This window comes from Syngnathus scovelli, chromosome 21 (genome assembly GCF_024217435.2).
Source record: "Syngnathus scovelli strain Florida chromosome 21, RoL_Ssco_1.2, whole genome shotgun sequence".
Taxonomy (NCBI): domain Eukaryota; kingdom Metazoa; phylum Chordata; class Actinopteri; order Syngnathiformes; family Syngnathidae; genus Syngnathus; species Syngnathus scovelli.
Window position 1 is genome coordinate 1,771,117 of NC_090867.1, and position 22,957 is coordinate 1,794,073.

The following is a 22,957-nucleotide window of genomic DNA, read 5'->3' on the forward strand; positions in this document are numbered from 1 at the left end:
TGAATGCACTCCTCGCGAGAAAAGACTCAACATTCTGCCTCACTGGTTTTGTCTGCTGATCCTTTTTCTGATTTTGAACCTAACAGTGAGTAAATTGGATAACAGGTGATTGGCAAAGGCTTTTGCCATGAGGCGCAGATAACGCGCTCCCTAAATTGTGGACAAAATCCAACAAGTCCTATACAGAACAGCATTGGGGACAGAGCGTCTCCTTGGTATATACCACATTTGATGGTCACGTGTGCAAGTGGCTTGCCATTGGCTTCAAGTATGGTTTTCCACTGTATCATCGAGTTGGCGATGAAGGTTCTCAGAGTCCCATTGATGTTGTACAGCCTCAAGCATTCAGTGATCCAAGTATGATGCATTGAGTCATATGCTTTCCTGTAATCAATCCAGGCAGTGCTCAGGTTGGTGTGTCTGGTTCTGCAGTCTTGGGTGACTGTTCTATCCACCAGGAGTTGATGTTTTGCTCCTCTGGTATTTTTACCAATCCCTTTCTGAGCACTGCTCATGTATTGATCCATGTGCTTATCTGATATTATGCCCGACATCAGCTTCCATGTTGTGGAGAGGCAGGTGATTGGCCGGTAGTTGGATGGGACTGTACCCTTTGAAGGATCCTTCTGGATCAGGATCGTACGCCCTTGGGTTAGCCATTCAGGGTGAGTCCCATCCCTTAGCAGCTGGTTCATTTGTGCTGCCAGGCGCTCATGGAGAGTTGTAAGTTTCTTGAACCAGTAGCTGTGGATCATGTCAGGGCCTGGTGCTGTTCAGTTTTTCATTCCTGAGACTCTTCTCTGGATGTCTGCCACTGTGATGGTTACTGGGTTCTGTTCAGGGAGCTTGCTGTGGTCCTTTCTCAGAGCCACCAGCCACTGTGCATCCTTCTTATGTGATGCCTCCCGCTCCCATATATCCTTCCAGTACTGTTCAGTTTCCAGCCTTGGTGGGTCTGCTCTGCTATTATTCCCCTGCCACTGAGCGTACACTTTCGCTGGTTGTGTTGTGAACAACCTGTTTATTCGTCTGGCTTCATTCTCTCTTGTGTACCTCTTTAGGCGGCTGGCCAAGGCTTGGAGTCTTTGTTTGGCAGTTTCGAGTGCTTCAGGTATGGGCATCTGGCTGTATTTCTTGGGAACTTGCTTTTTCATTGCACCTTTCTGGGCCTCTGTCATTTGGCTCAATTCTCTCCGTGCTATCTTGATTTTGGCCTCCAGCCTTCTCCTCCATGGTGGGCACTGTTGTGGTCGCATATGGTCATTCTTCTTGTAGCCAAGCATTTCCAGGATCACTACTGCTGAGGTGTATATCAGCTCATTGGTTTCAGTGATGGTAGCCGTAGCAATTGTTGTCAGTGCTGCATTCACATCTTCTAGGAGACTTTCTGAGGGTACTTCACTTAGCCTCTGCAGTGTGTATCTAGGTTCCCGAGCATTCATTCTCACCGTGATCTTGTTCTTCAGGTCAGTTGCTGCCTCGTTTTGCTTGATTGTGCTTATTGGGGTTTCGTACCCAACCTCTGGACTTGTACATGGATTTAACTCATCTCTGACCTGGTGCTCTGGTTGACCTTCGCTATGGCATTTGTGTTGTATCTCATCAATCTCGAGCTGTGATAGCAGGTGCCGTTTATGAATATTGGAACATTGAGCTACTAGTTGCTTGGCCGATAGTGTTGACTGTGGGTATCGAAGTTGCCATTGTTCCCGCATTCTCCGCATGTAACCCCTCTCGCTCGGGTTGCTGGAGTAGTAGAACAGATCCTTATTCTCGCATCTCGCCCATTTTTGTCATGTTCCAGTAGCCCATTTTTCATCAGGGTGCTCTGGTTCCCCAGCACCTGACGCAGACCTTGTTTGTCCGGGCGACGTCTGAGCCGGCATGTCTTACGTTTCTTGTACTCTCATTATCTCTGAGGTAGGCAGTATCGTTAAGGGTCTTGCCTAAGGACCCACACTGACTGTTGGTAAGGTAATCTCATTGCTCATATTGTGCCCCACCCGGGAATCGAACCCGGGTCTCCCGTTTGTAAGTCATGTGACTTACTGATTGAGTTAGTCAGCCGTATATATATACAGTGGGGGAAATAAGTATTTGACCCCTTGCTGATTTTGCAGGTTTCCCCACTTGCAAAGAATGCAACGATCTATAATTTTAATCATAAGTACATTCTAACAGTGAAAGACGGAATTCCAAAGAAAATTCCAGAAATTCACATCATATGAATTTATAAAAATTGATAACCGTCTGATGAGGAAAAACAAGTATTTGAACCCCTGGACAAACAGCATGTTAATATTTTGTAGAAAAGCCATTATTGGCCAGCACAGATGTCAAACGGTTTTTATAGTTGGTGACAAGCTTTGTGCATATTTCGGCAGGGATGTTGGCCCACTCCTCCCCTATATATATACATACATATATATATATATATATATATATATGTATATATATGTATGTATATATATATATATATATATATATATATATATATATATAATATGTAGTAAGTCTTGTCACCGTGAGATAGTAGGAAACGTAATTACTATTATCTTTGTGTGTCTTGACATGTGAAGAAATTGACAATAAAGCAGACTGACTTTGATATTAGGTTTATGGAATAACCTAATATAGACTAAGGCTAAATCAGCTAGGATCATCACTGGTCAAGTTCTCTCCACCCCATTAGATGCTGTACTCCATGAAGCCAACCTCCCACCTCTCATCCCGTCTCCAAAACCTCTCCCTGCGCAAAGCAGATGACTGGGCACATCTCCCCCGTACTGATGACGGACAACAACTGTTCTACAAACCTGTTACAAAGCGCCTGGTACGTGGAAACTGGCGGAGTTCCACTACCCCTGTCCTCTCCCAATTCAACCTCCTACACAAACCCCACGGAAATTGTACATACCCCTAATATTCCGTGGCCGCTACCGACCCCTCCAGACCCTCTTTTTACTCCCATCCTGAAATCTGCATCCCCCTCCCAACAACTCTCAGCTGAAAAGACCATAGCCATGAATGGTCCTACAGACCTCCAACTCTATACCAATGGCTCAACGGTGAACGGCATCATCAATGGAGGAGCAGGTGTGATTGCCCAATGCGGAGAAGACGCAATCCACTCGTGGCATGCTCCCATTGGGACCTTTAACAGCTCTTTTTACTCTGAGAAATCTGCCTTGATTGCCGCCTTCTCATGGCTTAATCAACATGAAGACTGGTCCTTGGCCTCCATTATCAGCAACTTTAAATCCGTGGTCCAAACAGTCAGCAACCCTCACTCCTCAGACCCCTCCATCCTCTCCATCCAATCCTCCATTATGGCTTTTCATCCCAAAAAGATACAAATCATAAGGGCCCAGGCCATTGCAACCTGACAGGCAATGACCTTGCTGATAAACAAGTGAAGATTGGTTCCTCACTAACCCAAGAAAACCTACCACTTGTGTTGTTATGAGCATATAACAGAAACTACACTACGCAGCATGCCACACTGATGTTGCACATGCTCGGTAGCTCCGCTACTGGTGGTGGCGTGGCGGTTAGCAATTAAAGACTACGGTTAACACACCCTCCTGCTTCGTCTGCGTTTTTGAAGAATAAGGCAGACAACACATGGTGTCAGAAGTGGTCGTAAGCAGCTTCGGAGGAAAGGTTTGCTATGGAGGAGCCACGACGGCGGGAGCGGATAAAAAAGAGAGATGAAAAGTGTCTCCGATCACGTGAGTAGAATGTGCTAGCTTAGCATGATGTAACGGAGTTTGCGATGCTGTGATAGCTCGCATGATAAGCAGCGGTGAAGTGAATTAGAAGACGCGGGACGGATTGAACAAATAGAAGAGAATCTTGTGGCCAAGTGGGAGGACAACCACCACAGTGCTGTATAATCTGGGTTCACTTACTCGACGTGCCGTCATGGATAGGCTAAATCCACCGAGCTCTATGCAACTGACTGGTAATCTTGCTGATAACTGGATGCGTTTCAAGCAAATATTTAATATATATTTAGCAGCAAGTGCAGCAGGAGGTGATGATGACAAACTAAAGGCTCACATTCTTTTGCATGTCATTGGAGAAGATGCTTTGGATATACTATATAACAGCTTTCAGATGGATGAAGCTATCTTTGGCATTGCTAATGACGAAGTCTGAAGAATACTTTGTGTCTAAACAAAATGTGACCTTTGAGAGATACAAGTTTTTCACACACAATCAGCAACAAGGGATACCTTTTGATCAATACCTAGCAGAGCTCCACACACGAAGCAAAACTTGTGAATTTGGCACTCTGGCAGACTCATTAGTGAGAGACAGGATTGTTTGTGGTACAGCAGATAATGCACCAAGAGAAAGACTGCTTAGAGAAACTGGACTTACATTGGATAAGTGTCAGTATGTGCAGAGCAGCAGAAACCACTCGACCACAAGCAAAAGAGCTGCGGAGAAGTGACACAGCAGTGCATGATGTACATAAAGAACAGAGAAAGAAGAAAACCTGTACCAAACAAAAAGACCAAAAACAGAAATATACAGTGTTTAAATGTAGGAGATGTGGAAGCAGCCACAAAGCAAAATCTTTTCCTGCTTTGGAAAATCCTGTAACAACTGTGGTAAAAGCAATCATCATGCAAAATGTTGCAAAGCAACGTCAAAACAGAAAGTCTATGCAGTTGAAGATGATGACAGCGAGGAGTTTATTGTGGATGTAGTACAAGCTTGTACACTGGAAAAAGAGGAATGGATTGTGCTAATCACAGTGAATGAGACAATACCATTTAAACTAGATACAGGTGCTCACGTTAACCTGTTATCTATAGAAGACTACAAAACACTGACTGTAAAGAGCAAAATCTATCCGGTGAAAACAAAAGTGACTGGATAGACTGGTGAGCGAGTTCCTGTCAAAGGCGGATGCATCGCTACCTTCAAAAACAAAAATCAACAGATAAGAGCACAGCTACTGATTGTGGATATGAGAGTACAACCAATCCTGGGACATGCACAAAACTCAATCTGGTGAAAAGAGTGTTTGTAGTGACTTCGACAGATACAGAAAAGACTCAAGACTTGCTAATGGAGGAGTATAAAGATTGTTTCAAAGGACTTGGATGTCTACCTGGACTTCATAAGATATGTCTGGATAAAAATGTGACTCCTGTTAATAATAATAATAATAATAATTTATTAAATTTGTATAGCGCTTTTTAAAGACCCAAAGATGCTTACAGGGAAACACGGCGAGGACGTACAGGGGGGGACAGGGAGGAGACAATAGGATAAAGTTAGGAAAAGGACACCAGTTATGGGTAGGGGAGTTCGTAAGCTTGAGACAAGAGGTACGTTTTTAGACGGGACTTAAATATGGGGAGTGAGGGTTAGTCACAAACAGATTGAGGGAGAGAGATCCAGAGTTGGGGTGCTGTGCAGGAGAAGGCTCTGTCGCAGAAGGATTTGAGTTTGGATTTTGGGACTGTCAGACGTGAAGTAGAGGAGGATCGGAGGGAACGGGTGGGGCAATAGGGGATAAGGAAGTCGGATAGGTAAGGGGGAGCCAGGTGGTGAAGGTGAGGAGGAGTATCTTGAAGATGATACACTGCTTGATGGGGAGTCAGTGAAGAGAGTGGAGAATGGGAGTGATGTGTTCGCAGGACCGGGTGTGGGTAAGGAAATGGACAGCAGAGTTGTGGACTAGTGAAGTCTATGGAGTGAGTGAGCAGTGATGCCAGTGACAAGGGAGTTGCAGTTGTGCTGCCAGGATGAGGATGGAAGGACAGTGTAGGGTCGAAAATAACGCCGAGGTTCCGTGCCAGAGGGGAGAGAGTGATGGTTGAGGGGTCAATGGTGAGTGGGATGGGTCCAGTTTTATTGAGGGAGGATTTAGTACCTATGAGGAGTAGCTCTGTTTTGTCACTGTTGAGTTTGAGGAAGTTTTGGGTCAGCCATGTTTTTATTGTAGAGATGCAGGTTTCAAGGTGGGTGAGGGTTTCAGATGGGTGCGGTGCGTATGTAGATCTGGGTGTCATCAGCGTAACAGTGGAAGTCCAGATTGAGTTTGCGGATGACATAACCAAGGAGGAAGAGGTAGCAGATGAATAGGAGGGGGCCAAGAACTGAGCCCTGGGGGACACCCTGTGTGACTGGGGAGAGGATGGATGTGTGGCCGGAGAGAGAGATGAACTGGTTCCTGTTGGTGAGATAAGAGGTGAGCCAGTCGAGTGCAGTGCCCTCAACACCTAGTGGGCGCAGCCTTTGATGAAGGATGGAGTGGATCATAGTGTCAATGGCTGTGCTAAGGTCGAGTAGTAACAAGATGTTGAGGGCACCGGAGTCTGCAGAAATGAGGAGATGACTTTAACAAGAGCGGTTTCGGTGCTGTAAAGTGGGGGGAATCCGGACTGGAAGGGTTCATAGAGGTTGTTGGACTGGAGATGTGTGTGAAGTTGGGCGGAGACAATGTGTTTGAGGCCTTTAGAAAATAATTAAAGGTTGGAGATGGGACGGTAGTTGGAGAGGTTGGCTGGGTCCAGGATGGGCCTTTTGAGGATGGGGGCGATGGCGACAAGCTTATAGACAGTGGGAAAGTGGCCAAGGGATAGAGACTCATTAAAAAGGGTGGTGAGGTGAGGGAGGAGGACAGGAAGGCAGGCATTAGCGTCGTTGGAAGGGGGTTGAGAGAGCAGGTGGTTGTCTTAGATGCGGTGATGATGTCCAGAACCATTCTGGAGGAGTCGACAAGGGAGAAGGCAATTAGAGAGGGGAATGGCGGGAGGTCAGGAAGGGTGGGCAGGAGAGCAGGGGAGGTGGGGGAAGAGGAGTTATTGATGGTGGCGGTCAGAGAACTGTTGATTTGGGCGATTTTGTTGTTAAAGTTGACGAGGAAAGATTTACAGAGGGCGGGTGAGGAGGGTGGGTTGGTGGCCAGTGGCTGGAGCAATTTGTTGACGGTGGAGAACAGGATGTGGGGGTTCTGGTTGGTGCTGTTAATGAGGGATGAGAAGTAAGCGGATCTGGCAGCAAGAAGACCATCATGGTAGGAGGAGATGTGTTGTTTGAAGGCTTCAGCGTGGACGGTGAAGCAGGTTCTTTTGTAGAGGCGTTCAAGTTGACGGCCAGTTTGTTTCATGGAACGGAGTTCCAGGGTGTACCAGGGGCCAGAGTTGGTGAATGAGACAGAGGAAGTTGATTGCGAGGTCATCAGGGGAGGAGGGAGTGGGGTCAGAGGGAAGGGCAGAGGATATGAGGTGGCAGAGTGTAAGTGGGTTTACTGTCTTGATGTTGCGATAGGAGATGGTGTGTTTTAATAATAATAATAATAATAATAATAATAATAATAATAATAATAATAATAATAATAATAATAATAATAATAATAATAATAATAATATATACCATTTATAAGGCGAATGACTGGAGAGCAGCGGCAGCAAGTCGCGCCAGCAAGTCGCGCCAGCGTTCACTCACATCCGGTAGACAAAATTACAGCATATTATCGGAATGAGAAAAAAAAAACGTGACCTACTCATACACTATGTACAAAAAAGCTGCGTTAGCTCAGGCGCCGCGCGGCTAGTTGGCGAGGGCCATGCGCGTGTCGCCGCTGAGGAAGTTGAGCATGGTCTGTACCAGCTCAGGCAGGTCGTAGTCGTGTTTCCAAGCCCAGTCACGTTTGACGATATGGGCGATGGCCTGCTGGACCGGTCCACGTTGTACGGGACCTCCAGCTCGGGCATGTGCTTGTGCAGCTCCCACACCAGCTCTTCGGGCGAGAACCTCATGGCGTTGATGTTGTACGCATGCTGAGCGCATCGGCCAGCGTCTCTAGTACCTCCAGGGTGGCGTGCAAGCAGTCGTCGATGTACATCATGGAAATCCGCGTGTCGGGCAGCACTCAAACTTGCCCGTCTTGAGAATGAAATGTGTGTGCTTTCCGGTTGTAGCACACAACAGTTATGAGTTCAAGAGGATGGCAAATTCCATAGTTTCTTTTTGGATGCCAGGAAAGAAACTTCGGAACGATGTTTAACATCCTCTTTGGACAGCACTACTGCTGATCATGGTGCCTCGGGCGTGTTGTGGCTGGATGCTGCCGTCCAAGCGCACATGTCAGCGCAAGACAGGCTCTCCCTGACCTCTCTTGTGCTGGGGGTTGAGGGGTTGGGATGGGGGAAGCTCCAAGGAGGGCCCCCGGTTCCATCACATCCCTTCCAATTACTGACATCCTGCCGCCTTGAACATGTCCAGCAGTGTGAATAACTTCAATGGCAGTTTCTCTTCGCTTGGTTGAGAGTAAATAAATCCAGGGGTTGTTGCCATGTTTCACAGAGGAGGAGCAGATCCAAGTTATTGTCCAGTAGTAATTAAAAAATAACGGGCGGTTTGTTGGAAAGTTCAGCCTTGCGAAAGAGATGGATGGAAGAGCGGGGGGGAGGGGGAGCGGCGGTTGTTGAGGTTGGCAGTACGGGAGGTGGGGGTGACGGAGGGGGAGGCGAGAGGTAGCCATAAAGAGGGGATGGGTGAGCCGTCAGGGAAATGTCTGTTCAAAGATAGTCTAGAGCTAGGGTGGATGTAGCGGCGACGGGGAAGGATCCCAGCCTTGCTGGCAGCTGAAGCAGCAGCAGCAGGGAAAGGGTGGTTATTGTTGAGGCGATGAAGATCAGCAGCAGTGGAGATGAATGAGCGAGAAGTTGGTGGAATAGGAGCCTGGAGCAGTAGAAGTGATAGTCCATGGAAGAGATGAGATGTGACAGCAACTGAGAATAATCCAGCTAAAATGCTACCAGTGGCTAGTAGCTGGTTACCTAAAAGTTGGTGGGGAGTGAAATGCGTGGAAGCAGCAGTGGACCGGGTGGTGACGTTGGTGCAATGGGTGGTGGTGCTGGTCGATTCCGACAGTACCCGCACAAACGGCAAGCCCCAGTGTGCCATGGCGGCACACAGCCAAGCCACGGCACCCCCCGAGGACGCCGGTTGGGTGGCCAGAGAGCTGGGTCAAAGCTGTTGCAGAGCCCAGAGCAAGCAGTCACAGGCTCAGAACCGGGAGGCAGGAGGGTCCGGTGGTGGTTTGGCTAGCTGGCTAACGTAGCTCGGAGTCCGAGGGAGCAGGAACAGAAAGGTGCGAGCGGAGCTGCAGAGATGCGCGGTGGACGGGAGGAAACAAGGAAAATAAAAGAAGAGACGGGCACACTTAAAACGGAAACGCAAAACAAATAGCGGATAACAACAGTCAACAATTCAGACGTCAGCGTTGCTCTAACCTGGAAGACAACAGACGGACGCATGCGGAAGGGGCGGGGTGATGTTGTGCACCCTTGCAGGAAAATGCCTTTTGCGCTGTGGGAAAAAGTGAAAGATTAATTGTGTCACGCCCGTGCCACAGCACGCTCGGCCTGCACTTTGCTCGGCCACACCCCTTTCGTTACCATAATGTCTGTCACCTGCTTCCTATTGTTACCCTGTGTATTTAAGCCCTGCCCGTGTGTTTCTCCCTGTCGGTGTCTACTGTTGTGTCCATTCCTGGTCGTGCCCAGTGTTCCTGTTCGTGTCATCTGGTTTTCCCTCGGTCTGTCTGAAGGCTCACGGTCAGAATTTTAATCTTGTCCAAGGGGACTTCATGTCGGTCAGTCTGTCTGTCTTGCTGGCCGTGAGTCTTCCTCCCGTCTGTGTCGTTCGTTCCCCACCTGCCTCCCTTCCAACTCCTTTTCCCTGCAATAAATCCTGGTTCAAGCTGCATTTGGTCGCCCTGGCTCAACTCATTCCTGACAGAAGACACCGACCATCACAGCGACCAGCGCTTGGACCAACCCTTTGCCGGCTCCCGCAACTGTTCCATGGTCGCCAAGGAGATGAGTTCAAGCGACGCAAGATGCACGGTTGCCCCCCCCCAAAACAGATCCGACGGCGCGGATGTTGCGGCCGCCACTTGTTCCGGCGGCGCGGATCCAGCGGCTGTCACCGTCGGCCTTCAACGGTGCATGACGCACGGCCGCCCCCCGACCCAGTCCCGACGGCGCGGATGCTGCGGCCGCCACCAGTTCCGGTGGCGCGGATCCAGCGGCCGTCATCCCGTCGGCTTCAACGGCGCATGACGCACGGCCGCCCCCCGATCCAATCCCGACGGCGCGGATGCTGCGGCCGCCACCAGTTCCGGCGGCGTGGATCCAGCGGCCGTCACCCAGTCGGCCTTCGGCGGTGTGTGACATGCGGCCACCTCCCCATTTCCTCCCGGCTCTTGTTGGACAGTCTTGGACTTTTTCTTTTTTGGGACGTCGGGAGCCGTCCCTTGTGGGAGGGGTACTGTCACGCCCGTGCCACAGCACGCTCGGCCTGCACTTTGCTCGGCCACACCCCTTTCGTTACCATAATGTCTGTCACCTGCTTCCTATTGTTACCCTGTGTATTTAAGCCCTGCCCGTGTGTTTCTCCCTGTCGGTGTCTACTGTTGTGTCCATTCCTGGTCGTGCCCAGTGTTCCTGTTCGTGTCATCTGGTTTTCCCTCGGTCTGTCTGAAGGCTCACGGTCAGAATTTTAATCTTGTCCAAGGGGACTTCATGTCGGTCAGTCTGTCTGTCTTGCTGGCCGTGAGTCTTCCTCCCGTCTGTGTCGTTCGTTCCCCACCTGCCTCCCTTCCAACTCCTTTTCCCTGCAATAAATCCTGGTTCAAGCTGCATTTGGTCGCCCTGGCTCAACTCATTCCTGACAAATTGGCGTGCATGGAAAGACTAGGAGTCATCAAGAAGATCGACGAGCCAACTGAGTGGGTCAGCTTTGAATGACTCTCCTGTACGGATACAGCGCATGCTAATCAGGCTACAAAAATATGACGTGCACATGATGTATACACCAGAAATATATATGTATGCGGCCACATTGTCTCGGGCAGTGGACAAGGAGGAACGTGCAGACAATGAGAAAAGCACAGAAATACAGGCAAATGTGGACATGTTTGTGACATCTCTACCTGTAACTGCTGACAGAACAGAAGAAATACGAAAAGAGACTATTGCAGATGAGACAATGCAAGAGCTCAAGAACACAGTATTGAGAGGTTGGCCTGACAACAAAAAGAATTGCCGCATGGAAATACAAGATTATTGGAATTGTAGGGCTGAGCTCACAGTAGTGGATGACATTGTGTTGAAAGGGATCAACTTTGTTATTCCGTCTTCTCTACGCAAACAGATGCTCCAGAAAATACATGAGGGCCTCCTTGGAGAAGTTAAGTGTAAGCAAAGGGCTAAGGAAGTGATGTACTGGCCAAGAAGCAATCAAGATATTAGCCAGACAACAGCGTCCTGTGAACCTTGGTGCATCTACAGGCTAAAACAACAAGCTGAGCCACTGATGAATCATCCAGTGCCCTGTCATGTAACATGGGGGTAGAGATGGTGCAAATGGTAGAATATGGATTGTTCACAGGAATAAATTGGCAGAGCTGAAATTCCAAATTTGTCCAAAAGATGGCGCCAGACCAAAACGGGAGACCAAAAGAGGGGCCAGAATAAGCTAAACCGGTTAAAATGGATATAAAAAAGGAACACGGTGTCAGAGTGTGAGTCACGCATGGAAGCACAAATGTGGTTTTTATTTTTATTTCTTTGCTTGGCTAAAAATGTATTCTGTAACCGCTTTAAGCAATATTATTTGTCAATTCGATCAAGGGACCCGTCACTGAGAATAGTGGCGTGACATAAATTGTTTAGAAAAGTAGGTCAAGGGTGAAAAGGGGAAGTGAAAGGTTTTACCACTAGCTGTGCATTTGGTGGAAAGTACTGCATGGTCAGGGCGGAAACAGCTGCTGAAGGCCACAGATAACCAAGCGTGGGGAAACTGGCCAGTTCCCTCTATAGGCGTGAGAAAGCTGGCCAGTTCCCTCTATAGGCGTGAGAAAGCTGGCCAGTCCCTTCTATAGGCGTGGGAAAACTGGGCAGTCTTACCCTATAGGGAAAGTACAGGAGAAAAGAAAGGGGAGGGGGGGGGACGGAGAGGTCTATAAAAGGTCCTGCAGGAGCAGCTTCAGGGCTTTTCCCCCCAAAAGAGCTCTCATACGTGAAGAGGCCCGGAGGAGTTTCAAGATTTTTTTTCCAAAGTCCCAAAGATCTTTGTGTGAGACGCAGGATCACTGGACTGAAATTAACTTGGATTTACTCCTAAAAATTGGACTGGACAACTTTAAACGAGAAATTGGTGAGGATGACCGTTTTTATGTATTTTAGCGAGAGGGGGGAATAGTCATCGGGCCGCCGGCTTCCTCGTGGCCAGCCTGTTTCTCTAATTTGGATTTTAGAAGCAAGATCGAACTGATCACTCGACTTTGCTTCCACCAAAAATAGCACGCAACTGGTATTTACCTCTTCCCTTTTTTATGAACTGTGTTTTGCAATCGAAATGTTCTGGGATTGAATGATTTTATTAACACGGGTATCAGTGAGTGAAATTGTTCAGTTTCTGGAGTAATTGAGATTTGTAATTCTATTCCATGTTTCTACAATAAATGTGTTTTGTATATTACTTACTTCGTTGTGCGCGGATTTGTACTGAATATGCAACCGAAGGCTCAGGCCCGCTTCCCCTTTTAGACGGGCCGCGTAAAAAGGAACTCCGAACAAGTTAGAGACTTAAATAACTTCCGTAGTTATCTGAGCCACGAGTGAATTTCGATCCGTTCGAAAGTTGTTTCGTCTGAATAAATTAAAGGAAGTGTTTAAATCAGATTATTGGTTTTGTGTAGAACGGAAAGTTATCTAACTATTTGAAAGGCTCAGGCCCGCTTCCCCTTTTTGACGGGCCGCGGAAAAAGTAACTCAGAGGAAGGTGGAGAATTAAATAACTTTCGTAAATATTTAAGGGAGGAGTGGATTTCGTTAAAAGTGAATTGTTGGAAATTTACTTCTTCTAAATAAAATAACGACGACGGTTAAAATGAATCATTGGAACTGGAGGAGAATAAAAGTATTTAGATTGCCCGTCGGGCGCGGCCCAGTTCCTAAAATTGTCGGGCCGCGTCAAAAGTTAAACGGGACACGATCAAAAAATAGACTTGCCTTCTAAAGTAATTATTGGGCAAATCTAAATAGAGCACGACATTTTTATCCGGTTTAAGAAAGTTGTTATTCTTTTTAAAGCAATTAAGAGGGGTGAAGAACTCCGATGGTTAAGTGCTAGATCTACGTGTACGAGGTTAGAATTAATCATGTAAAGTGCATTAATTTTCTTCTTAAATGCTATCATTCTCACACTTTTATTAATTCGATTCTCTTTCGAATAAAAAAGTTGGTCGGCTCGCTGCATGAGCGACCAAGTGGAACGGACCCATATCAACATTTACTTCGGCAAAACTAGTGCTTGGGTGCGCTATACAAACGAATCCCTGAGGTCTTAACAAAGACATCTAAAAAATATCCGTAACGAATAAGAACTTCAAACATTAGCGGGGAGCCATCAATACGATGCGGTCACTTCGAAGTCCTGCCTCGAATTGAGTTACTCGGCACGAGCTTCGGGTGACTTGAGAGGGATTGGCGTCGTACAGAAATTAGATTGATTCCGGTGGAGTTAATTTAACTCGGGTGGTTAGATTACGGACGAATCTCCGAACCCGGCTAAAACAAACCCATTACCGGGAAGCCGGGGGCACCTTAATCCAAGAGGTGCGTTTGACAGCCCCACAGACCTTACTACAAGGTAGGAGCTGATTTGTTGACTGTGATGGAAAGAGCTACATCAGGGGTCGGCAACCCAAAATGTTCAAAGAGCCATATTGCCGCGGCCCGACAAATTTCATGCATCCTATCTAATATTAATATCGCGAATTTACCATTTATCCTCATTCTATGTTTGCAGAAGCAGTCCAGGGATCATACCCGGAGGCCACGGAGGATTCTGTTTATAAATCCATAGGACTTAGTAACTTAAAACTGTCAGTGTCCAGGAGATTTCCCTCTGGTCCACAGGAGGCAGCCGTGAGCAGGGTGGAGGAGGACCCAGAGGTGTGGCTGATCAGGCTCGTTATGGGGAGGCTCTTAAGGAGCGTGCTGCCAGCAACTCGTCGCCTGAGTGTCTACCTATGTTGATCACCTCTACGGCTCTGCCTCTCGCTTCTTGATCCCACCCTGCTCATCGGCGCCGCGTCTCTTGATCCTTCGGTCTGCCGTTCGATCTCCGCCACAGTTCTGCCGAATTCTCTGACCTTCTCTTGTTGCCTTCTCCACAGACCTCCGACAAGATCCACCCCGTTCTGGCTATACTCCACACGCTCCAACATCGCAGCTCTAACTCCATACCCCTGGCTTGGACCCTCCTGCTCTATTGCTACATTATTCCCCTCAAATAAATATTCCACATTCATCTTAGACTTCTGAGTCTGTTTCTCATGCAGTTTCTGCATGTGGGTCAAAACAATCAATAAAATGATGACAAAAACAGGTGCCAGCGTGTTCTAGTGGTGGGGGCTATCAAAGTAAAATGAACTGATTGCTTATCCCTTTGTTTATTCCCAGATGCTAGTTGTACAGTTTTTTATTTTTTTTTATTTTGTAAACTTACCCCCTCCGCGAGTCGTCACCTTATCGTGGTGGAGGGGTTTGCGTGCCCCTATGATCCTAGGAGCCATGTTGTCGGGGGCTTCATGCCCCTGGTAGGGTCACCCATGGCAAACGGGTCCTAGGTGAGGGGTCAGACAAAGCACGGCTCACCCAAGCCCCTTATGATGAGTGATATAAATGGACTTAGTTTTCCCTCGCCCGGACGCGGGTCACCGGGGCCTCCCTCTGGAGCCAGGCCTGGAGGCGGGGCTCGAAGGCGAGCGTCTGGTGGCCGGGCCTTCGCTCATGGGGCCCGGCCGGGCATAGCCCGAAATGGAAACGTGGGTCCCCCTTCCCATGGGCTCACCACCTGTGGGAGGGGCCGAAGGGGTCGGGTGCAATGTGAGCTGGGCGGCAGCCAAAGGCGGGGACCTTGGCGGTCTGATCCCCGGCTGCAGAAGCTGGCTCTTGGGACATGGAATGTCACCTCTCTGGCTGGAAAGGAGCCCGAGCTGGTGTGCGAGGCAGAAAGATTCCGACTAGATATAGTCGGACTAGCCTCCACACACAGTTTGGGTTCCGGTACAAGCCCTCTCGAGAGGGGCTGGACTCTCTTCCACTCTGGAGTTGCCCACGGTGAGAGGCGTCGAGCAGGTGTGGGTATACTTATTGCCCCCCGGCTGGGCGCCTGCACATTGGGGTTCACCCCGGTGAACGAGAGGGTAGCCTCCCTCCGCCTTCGGGTAGGGGGACGGGTCCTGACTGTTGTTTGTGTCTATGCACCAAACAGAAGCTCAGAGTACCCACCCTTCTTGGGGTCCCTGGAGGAAGTGCTGGAGAGCGCTCCTTCTGGGGACTCTATCGTTCTACTGGGTGACTTCAATGCTCACGTGGGCAATGACAGTGAGACCTGGAAGGGCGTGATTGGGAGGAACGGCCCCCCTGATCTGAACCCGAGCGGTGTTCTATTGTTGGACTTCTGTGCTCGACACGGATTTTCAATAATGAACACCATGTTCAAACATAAGGGTGTCCATGTGTGCACTTGGCACCAGGACACCCTAGGCCGCAGTTCGATGATCGACTTTGTAGTCGTGTCATCGGATTTGCGGCCGCATGTTTTGGACACTCGGGTGAAGAGAGGGGCGGAGCTGTCAACTGATCACCACCTGGTGGTGGGTTGGCTCCGATGGTGGGGGAAGATGCCGGTCCGACCTGGCAGACCCAAACGCTCTGTGAGGGTCTGCTGGGAACGTCCGGCAGAATCTCCTGTCAGGAAGAGCTTCAACTCCCACCTCCGGCAGAGCTTTTCCCACGTCCCGGGGGAGGCGGGGGACATTGAGTCTGAGTGGACCATGTTCCGCGCCTCCATTGTTGAGGCGGCCGACCGGAGCTGTGGCCGTAAGGTCGTTGGTGCCTGTCGTGGCGGCAATCCCGGAACCCGCTGGTGGACACCGGCGGTAAGGGATGCCGTCAAGCTGAAGAAGGAGTCCTATCGGGCCGTTTTGGCCTGCGGGACTCCGGAGGCAGCTGACAGGTACCGGATGGCCAAGCGGAACGCGGCTTCGGCGGTTGCTGAGGCAAAAACCCGGGCGTGGGAGGAGTTCGGTGAGGCCATGGAGAATGACTTTCGGACGGCTTCGAGGAAATTCTGGTCCACCATCCGGCGTCTCAGGAGGGGGAAGCAGTGCAACGTCAACACTGTTTACAGTGGGGATGGCGTGCTGCTGACCTCGACTCGGGACGTCGTGAGTCGGTGGGGAGAATACTTCGGAGACCTCCTCAATTCCACCTACACGCCTTCCATTGAGGAAGCAGGGCCTGGAGACTCTGAGGCGGATTCTCCAATCTCTGGGGTCGAAGTCACTGAGGTAGTTAAAAAACTCCTCGGGAGGTTCTGTGGAGGGTGCTTCGGGAGTACGGGGTGCCGAGCCAACTGATAAGGGCGGTTCGGTCCCTGTATCACCGATGCCAGAGTTTGGTCCACATTTCCGGCAGTAAGTCGGATTCGTTCCCAGTGAGGGTTGGACTCCGCCAAGGCTGAGTCACCGATTCTGTTCATAATTTTTATGGACAGAATTTCTAGTCGCAGCCGAGGCGTTGAGGGGGTCCGGTTTGGGGACCTCAGCATCGCGTCTCTGCTTTTTGCAGATGACGTGGTGCTGTTGGCTTCTTCAGGCCGTGATCTCCAGCTCTCGCTGGAACGGTTCGCAGCCGAGTGTGAAGCGGTCGGGATGAGGGTCAGCACCTCCAAATCCGAGTCCATGGTCCTCGATCGGAAAAGGGTGGAATGCCCTCTCCGGATCGGGGATGAGATCCTGCCCCAAGTGGAGGAGTTCAAGTATCTTGGAGTCTTGTTCTCGAGTGAGGGGAGGATGGAGCGTGAGATCGACAGGCGGATCGGTGCAGCGTCGGCAGTAATGCGGACCCTGTACCGGTCCGTTGTGGTGAAGAGAGAGCTGAGCCAAAAGGCAAAGCTCTCAATTTACCGGTCGATTTACGCTCCTACCCTCACCTATGGTCACGAGCTATGGGTCGTGACCGAAAGAACGAGATCTCGGATACAAGCGGCCGAAATGAGTTTTCTCCGCAGGATGTCCGGGCTCTCCCTTAGAGATAGGGTGAGAAGCTCGGTCATCCGGGAGAGACTCGGAGTAGAGTCGCTACTCCTCCACGTTGAGAGGAGCCAGATGAGGTGGCTCGGGCATCTTATCAGGATGCCTCCTGGACGCCTCCCTGGGGAGGTGTTCCGGGCATGTCCCACCGGTAGGAGACCCCGGGGACGACCCAGGACGCGCTGGAGAGACTATGTCTCTCAGCTGGCCTGGGAACGCCTTGGGATCCCCCGGGATGAGCTGGATGAAGTGGCTGGGGAGAGGGAAGTCTGGGAGTCCCTCCTAAAGCTGCTGCCCCCGCGACCCGACCCCGGATAAGCGGAAGAAGATGGATGGATGGATGGATAAACTTTACTTATAGTTCATTTTTATAATTACATTGTATTTTTCCATTGCAGTTCTTTTTTTTCCATATACAGAGATTTTTGTGGTTTTTACCCTTTCCAAAATAAAAAATATATTTGCACGTTCAGCTGTGATGGTTTGATAATGTTTTAAAAATGCATTTATTTAGATTTGCAGTTAATACCAAGAGCTCAGTATGTATCCACTGCTGACATATATATCTGTGTTACTAAAACCTAGTTATAAGTCCAAAAACACACTGTGTATTTTCCATAACATCCTGGAACTACACAAAGGTAAGGATCACAGGTTAAATGCCCCAATGATCCTAGGAGCCATATTGTCTGGAGCTTCATGCCTCTGGTAGGGTCACCCATAGCAAAGTGTCCTAGGTGAGGGTCCAGACAAAGCACGGTTCACAAAACACCATCTTTAACGTTTCCCTGCAGCAGGACATCGTCCCCTCGTGTTTCAAGGCTGCCACCATCGTTCCTGTGCCGAATAAACCTGCACCGTCCTGCTTCAATGACTACCGCCCCGTGGCACTGACGCCCATCATCATGAAGTGCTTTGAACGGCTTGTCATGGAGCACATCAAGTCCGTTCTCCCCCCCCCCCACCACCACCATTGACCCTTTCCAGTTTGTGTACCGTGCCAAGCGGTCCTCTGAGGATGCCATCTGCTCTGCCCTCCACTCGGCCCTCACCCACCTGGAGAGAAAGGACTCATATGTGAGGTTGCTGTTTGTGGACTTCAGCTCTGCCTTCAACACCATTGTGCCGCAGCGACTCATCTGCAAACTCGACGAGCTGGGCCTCAGTACCTCCCTCTGCAACTGGCTACTGGACTTCCTCTGCCAGAGGCCTCGGGTGGTGCGTGTTGGCGACAAAATCTCCGCCAGCATCACACTGAGCACGGGGGCCCCCCAGGGCTGCGTGCTCAGTCCATTGCTCTTCACTCTTGACTGCACTGCGACCTACAGCGACAATCGCATAGTGAAGTTTGCTGACGACACGACTCTGGTGGGTCTCATCACGAAGGGCGACGAGACTCGGTACAGGTCGGAAGTTGACCTTCTGACCACGTGGTGCAGGGACAACAACCTCCTGCTGAACGTCAATAAGACCAAGGAAATCATTGTTGACTTCCGGAAGGGTCACACAACACAAAGCTCAGCGCCACCTGTACTTCCTGCGGAAGCTCAGGCGTGCATGTGCTCCTCAGGCAGTCCTGTCTACATTCTACCGTGGCACCATTGAGAGCGTCCTCACCAGTTGCATCGCTGTCTGGGGTGGTAACTGCACTGAACAGAACTTGAAGGCCCTGCAGCGCATAGTGAATACGGCTGGTAAGATTATTGGTGCTTCGCTCCCCTCCCTGAAGGACATTTACACCTCCCATCTCGCCCGCAAGGCAACCTCGATTGCGAGTGATGTGAGTCACCCGGCTCACTCTTTATTTGACCTTCTGCCCTCTGGGAAGAGGTACAGGAGCCTGCGCTCCCGCACCACCAGACTCGCCAACAGCTTCTTTCTCCAGGCTGTTAGGACCCTGAACTCGCTACCCCCTTCTGTGTAGCGTGCGGCACTGTTGCGCTATTTTTCTAGAATGTCTGCTGTACGCTCACTTGCTCCTTTTTGCTACTCTTATTTATTTATTTGTTGTGTTATTTATTCATTATTTATTCAGCACGCTGTTGTTTACTTGTTTACTTGGTTGTCTATTGTGGGCCATGTCTTGTCACCGTGGGATAGTGGGGAACGAAATTTCGGTTTCTTTGTGTGTCTTTGGCATGTGGAGAAATTGACAATAAAGCTGATGTTAGGTTCAAAATCAGCAAAAGTATCAGCAGACAAAACCAGTGAGGCAGAATATTGAGTCTTTTTTCGCGAGGAGTGCATCCAGACTTACAGCAATCCGAATACACTAAAGGTCTGTTTACACTCCTCACTCTTTTTATTTAGGAATGCCCTACCCACAATGTGAGACTAGCCCCTGAGGTGGGGGGAAGCGTGGGCTTTGTCTCATGAGAGAAGAAACGAGATTCTATGTGAAAAAAGAAGTCACAGACAAGATGTCATGAGAAACGAAAAGAGTGCAAGGACAAAATGCCATGTGCAGACATCAACAAAATAGTTTGAGCTATCAACAGCTTTCTTGGATTCCCAGAGATGTAGAAGGTCAGGAAGCTCCATCGTTTGACTTGTTGTGGACTGGCGGACGTCTGCAAGGCGAAACAGCAAGCATTCTGTGCAATAACTTTATTAATAAGTACTCATTAGGGAACGCATGATAACATATATATACAATTTATCTAACAGCTGACTTTGGCTTTGACTTTTTGACAATTAAGAAAATTGGACTTAGTTTTCCCTCACCCGGACGCGGGTCACCGGGGCCCCCCTCTGGAGCCAGGCCTGGAGTTAGGGCTCGAAGGCGAGCGTCTGGTGGCCGGGCTATCGCCCATGAGACCCGGCCGGGCACAGCCCGAAAAGGAAACATGGGTCCCTCTTCCTATGGGCTCACCACCTGTGGGAGGGGCCAAAGTGGTCGGGTGCAGTGTAAGTTGGGCGGCAGCCAAAGGCAGGGACCTTGGCGGTCCGATCCCCGGCTGCAGAAGCTGGCTCTTGGGACATGGAATGTCACCTCTCTGGCTGGAAAGGAGCCCGAGCTGGTGTGCGAGGCAGAAAAGCTCCGACTAAAGATAGTCGGACTTGCCTCCACACACAGTTTGGGTTCCGGTACAAGCCCTCTCGAGAGGGGCTGGACTCTCTTCCACTCTGGAGTTGCCGACGGTGAGAGGCGTCGAGCAGGTGTCATCATCATCATCATCATCAGTTCTCTTGCTCAACGACGGGAGTGTCGCCATGCGTAGAGCCAATCAGTTTAGTTAGTCTTCGCCAGTTGGTTCGGTCCAGTGCTAGGGGCTCAGCTTCAGCTAGCGACAGGCCCAGGTGATGTAGGTCCATGGTGACGGCATCGATCCATTGAGTGCGGGGGGCACCGCGGGGTCATTTCCAGCCGGCAATTTTGGGTTTTAAATTGAGGATAGCGTGAGTCGGGTGTTCAGGGGCAGTCTTTTGACATGGCCATGCCAGCGCAGCCGACGTTGTGCTGCCAGGCGGGATGCTGGGGGCTGTTGGGTGCGTTCCCGCAGCACAGAGTTAGGGACTTTATCTGTCCATTTTATCCCCTCTATATGCACAGTGCTCTGGTGTCAAAGCCATCGATTCTGGCAGCCTGGGTCCCCCAATGATCATCGTCACACACACATCTGAGTGTGGTGAAATTTGTCCTCTGCATTTAACCCATCCCCATGTGATTTTGATCCATCCCCTGGGGGAGAGGGGAGCAGTGAGCAGCAGTGGTGCCGCGCTCGGGAATCATTTGGTGATCTAACCACCCAATTCCATCCCTTAATGCTGAGTGCCAAGCAGGGAGGCAATGGGTCCCATTTTTATAGTCTTTGGTATGACCCGGCCGGGGTTTGAACCCACAAGCTTCCAGTCTCAGGGTGGACACTCTACTACTAGGCCAATGAGCTTGTTGAGAGGCCAGGTTTCTGCTCCGTAAAGGAGGATGGACAAGACTGAGGAGTTATATATCCTTAGTTTGGTCTCTCTTGATATGGAGTGATTTCTCCACAATGGTTTCCAGAGTGTTTTCATGGTAGTGGCTGCCAGAGCACGTCTCCGATTTATTTCTGGTGGCATGTTGCCGTTGTTGGTGATTGTTGAGCCAAGGTAGGTAAATGATGTTACAAAATGGACTTCTTCTCCATTTGTATGCAGCGGCGGAGGGGATGGGCCTCCTATGTGCATCAGTTTCGTTTTGGGCCAGCTGACCTTCAGACCCAGCTTGTTGGCTTCCTCTTGGTAGATTTCCAAGACTTCTTTCAACTGATCAGGGGTGGAGCAAAATAGCGTAGTGTCATCTGCGTATTCCAGATCAGTGAGGCTATGACAACCTAGTTTAACCCCTGGAATACACACACATATCCGTTCCATCAAATGGTCAATGATACTGTTAAAAAGGTCTGGTGCAGCTACACATTCCTGTCTCACACCGCTGTTGATTGACAACCAGATGGAGTTGGTACCATTGACACGCACACAGCTTTCGGCTTCACTGTAGAGCTTTTGAAACAGGGTGGTAATTTTTCTTGGTGCTCCGAGGATGGTGAGAATCTTCCAGAGGGAGGTGTGGTCCACAGTGCCAAAAGCCGCCTTGAGATCAAGAAAGGCAATATAGAGGTGTCTGTCTTGGCGGAACTCGTGTACCTTCTCTATGATGAGGCGGAGGGCTGAGATTTGGTCTGTTGTGGAGCGGTTTGGCATGAAGCCCGCCTGTTGGGGACGTGTTTTGCTTCTAATGGCCGGGAGGGCCCAGGTGAGAAGTATGCTGTTAGATAAATTGTATATATATGTTATCATGCGTTCCCTAATGAGTACTTATTAATAAAGTTATTGCGCAGAATGCTTGCTGTTTCTTCTTGCAGACATCACCCAGTCCACAGCAAGTCAAACGATGCTGTCTGGAGCTTCCTGACCTTCTACACATCTGGGAATCCAAGAAAGTTGTTGATGTCTGCACATGTCATTTTGTCTATGCACTCTTTTCTCATGACTACTTTGTTTCCCATAACATTCACTTTTCGTTTCTCATGGGATCCTGTCCGCGACTTCTAGTTTCACATAGAATCTCGTTTCTTCACTCTTGAGACTAGCCCACGCTTTCCCCCCCACCTATCAGGGGCTAGTCTCACATTGTAGGTAGGGCATTCCTAAATAAAAAGAGAGGAGTGTAAACAAGACCTTTAGTGTATTTTGGATAGTCTGGATGCACTCCTCGCGAGAAAAGATCAACATTCTGTCTCACTGGTTTTGTCTGCTGATCCTTGTGCTGAATCTGAACCTAACAGATTTTTGGGGGCTCGTTCCGGGATCTCAATAGGACTATTTCTGGTTCCGGCCGACTTTTCGACGCAGGACAAGTCCTTGGCCAAGGCATATTGAGAAACCCTTTTCACGGGGCTGACTCGATCAGTTGGCTGGACACCGGAGTGGTTGACGAGATCATCCGAGGAGAAGGCCCAGCAGACTGTGAGTACGAATCTTGATTCTGTTGAAGTAATGAAAGTGCAGTGACAAGAGGTCACTTAAAACCTTGACAATTCTAGACCCTATCAAGTGCAATTAGAAACAGTAAATTCTGCTGGGATGTTGGAGTCCCCTGACTGATGAGTCAGTTAAATTCCATGGGAAAGCGGACCCATCTGTTTTCTAGAGAAGTACAGGTAATTTGGAGCAGTTAAATTCCGCTGAGGTGTCGTGGGCCTCCTAGTTAACCTTCCTAGCTTTCTGCTGCCATCTGTGGTGTTTTCTTAACTCTGGTTTAGCTGGTTTGGCTTCTTTATCCGTGAAAAGATAGGTTTTATATCGGCTTTGGGGAAAAAAGCAAAAATAGGG

At 49.5% G+C, this 22,957-nt stretch overlaps 1 long non-coding RNA gene across 1 annotated transcript; it reads left to right on the forward strand.

Annotated features, from left to right (window-relative positions):
• The first annotated feature begins 2,543 nt into the window (after positions 1-2,543).
• LOC125991485 (uncharacterized) lies at positions 2,544-14,429 on the forward strand. The gene is made up of 3 exons (XR_007489311.2): positions 2,544-3,731; positions 13,849-14,150; positions 14,219-14,429. It is a non-coding gene; the product is annotated as an uncharacterized lncRNA (long non-coding RNA).
• Positions 14,430-22,957: the final 8,528 nt, after the last annotated feature.